Source organism: Solanum verrucosum, unplaced genomic scaffold, assembly GCF_900185275.1.
Source record: "Solanum verrucosum unplaced genomic scaffold, falcon-dt-bn FXZP01000095.1, whole genome shotgun sequence".
NCBI lineage: Eukaryota > Viridiplantae > Streptophyta > Magnoliopsida > Solanales > Solanaceae > Solanum > Solanum verrucosum.
Genome location: NW_026020060.1, coordinates 375977 through 379191, shown reverse-complemented (window position 1 = coordinate 379191; position 3215 = coordinate 375977).

Genomic DNA, 3215 nt, shown 5'->3' with positions numbered 1-3215 from the left:
GGATTATTTTTTATTTTAGAGTCACCACTTGAAATTGTGTTATGGTGTTCCAAGTCATCTTTTTGTTTAATCCCTAATCAAAAGGAAATGACTCTTTATTTGGTCTGCGAACTAGAAATTCAGGTAAGGAATTATGTTGACCGAGGGAAAGGTATTAGGCATCCCTCGAATCCCGTGGTTCTAGCACGGTCGCTTTTATTGATTTATATTTGAATGAAATATTTTTGAATAATTTGTGTCTACATGCCATGGTTTGCTTATTTTTTAATTGTTGAATTTTTATTAGTCTTAAACCGGATGCATAACTGCATTCTCGATCTTGACATTTGGAGACATAACTGTCTTCCCTCTCGAGTTCATCATACCTAATAATCTCAATTTACACCTCTTTGTTTGAATTAACAAAAAATAATTATTAAAATAATTTGGACAAGGTCCGTCACCGCATCATTGAGTTTCTTTTAAGTGTTTCAAAAAAAGATGTGTAACCACATTCTTAATTGAAACCGGCCTTTGAAACGGGTTATATATTTTAATATTTTACCTATTACTAGAAAGTTTAAGCGTATTATTAGTGATTAAACTACCTCTATTATTTATATTTATAAATACTCTTTACATAATAAAAGTCTAAAATCTTAAACAAATATAAAGTTATTTCATAAATTCGACATAAATGCATTTATATTTTTAGTATATTTACAAGTCATGACAAAAAACATTAAAAATAAAAAATAAAAAAATGTGTAACTCTTCATTTCTTAATTTTTCCAGGATGAACATTTTTAATTTTAGATAAAGTTGACTAAACAAACTATTAGAATAATTTTTCAAGTATTTGGTAAATTTTGATTGGATGCAAGAGATGCTTAATTAATAATAGCATATGGTACAAGATGAAAAACAATGAGATTAAACGCACATAAAATTCGAGCAACTTCATAACATTGAAATCAAGTATTATATAATCATGAAAATCAAATTATACAAAAAGTTAAATGGTACCTCTTGCGAAATCAATTCACGAAAAGTAAACAATCCTAATAAGGAACCACAAACTCGAAACCATGAAAGTGAACCTCAACCTCAATTTTTGGTTATGAATGAAAGAAAAAATATAAATAAAATGTGAGTTCTTTTTCTTGTCCGTGTCTAAATAGTATGGTGTAGAGTGTGAAAATGTTGGGATAGATTTTTTATTGGTGTTGCTGTGTGTGTCGAAGTGTTTGTGTAGTAAAAAAAAACGATATGTACGTTTTTTTGTGTTGGCTTAGGATAGTTGCTTTTCTTTGCTGATTTTTTTTCTTTTTCCGTATGTGTATTTTTCCTTCGCTGATTTTTTTTTCTTTTCTCGTCTGTCTCTGTCTCTTTGTGTGTGTTCTGATGTTGTATGTATAGGGGTAGATGTGGTGTAGGTGGCTAGTGTGAAGTGGGGGTGAGGGAGTATAGTGTGGTACGTGTGTGTGGTGTGTGTTGTGTGAAGTGGGAAATGTCGGTAGAGGTTTAGGAGGTAATGGGTAGTGGGGTAAAAATGTTTTTTTTTAAAATAATATAATATTATTTAGTTATTTTTTAAACTAACAAAAATATTGAGTAGCTAATTATAAATATAAATAATAGTTTATTTATTAAAATAAAATAAAAATAAAACATATCTTTTTTTGTTATTTTCAAATTTTTTAAAATAAACTCACTAAAATACGACAAAATTTAAATATCTAACTTAGACATAAAAGAAACAGTTAAGGAATAAAAAATAATGTAAAATCTTATGTTCGATCAAAAATTACGTGTCTACAAGAATGTCGGCAAAGTATGCGTTAGTACAATCAAGTACTAAATATGATAGCTAACATAAACAATATAACATCATGGTTAGGAAATATAAACCATAAGCATAATCATGCACATACATCATTATCATAATAAGAAAGGGATACTACTCAAGCAACCTTACTCATCCTTAGTTGAGACTTGGGTCATCCACCTCTAGTCAAGCTTACCACATGGAAGGCATCTCAAGCAACAATCCAAGTTATTCATTCCTTGCATCATAACCTCATTATTCATACTTACTTTTAAAGACATGGGGATTCACCTATTTGCCTAGATTATGAAGGCTAATGGGTATTCGACTCTTGCCTTACTTACTTTTAGATTGCGGGTACTCACCTCCACAACTTCATCACATGATGCAGGTACTCGCCTCCACATCATTCATCATATAATGCGGGTAATCGCCTCCACATTACTTCATAGGGGTCATGAGTATTTGCATCCATGTCAATTCAATCATCATAGGAACATGGGAACTCACCTCTAGTTCGATTCTAAGGAATAGGGGAATCGCCTCATATCTTTCACATAGAGGTCAAGGGTAACCGTCGCTAACCTCATCATTTACATTAGCTTTTGGTATAGATTATTTTAGGTGAGCAATCCTTTCAAACCTAGAATCATTCATTTGAGAAAGCCTTTCACATTCATACATTCATAATTAGCAATTCATGTAGGAAGTATCTCTTCCCAACCAATAACATCAATTACCAATAATTCATACCCTAAGCCTTACTCTCAAATCCCTAGGTTTCATGATCATCATCTAAGCATCATTATCAAGCAATTCTAATCATAATTCATCAATCCTATAAGGATGAATCTAAACCCACAAAGTCTCCCTTCATGGCATCTACCCAATTATCTCAATTCTAGGTTAGAATCATTGAATAGCCACAGATACATGTAATTTCTATCTAAAAGCATGTAATTATACTAATTCTATCATAGAAAATCATAATCCACTCAATTGGATCCATAATCAACATAAACCACAACAATTGCGGAAACCCTAGATAGAATTGGGGAATCCTTCATCAAATTGGGGAATTCTAGGGGACTCCACGGATGGAAGATATCCATGGATGAAGAGCTATCATACCTTGATTATAATGCCCTCAAAATTTTGCCAATTGGAGCCTTGATCTTGACCTAGCTAGCTTCCTCTTCTTCCTTCTTCTTCCAACTTCTAGAGAGAGAATATTTGAGAGGAGTTTTAGGAGTTCTTTTGAGTGATTTGAGAGAATGACTTGAAGGAGGGGGTTATGAGGGTTAGAAATGCTTATATAGGTGTTTTAGACTTAGGCAAAATGACACCACTTTGATTTAATTAAAATCGGAAAAGACCCTTAAGTCCCCAAAATAACTATTCAGACCTG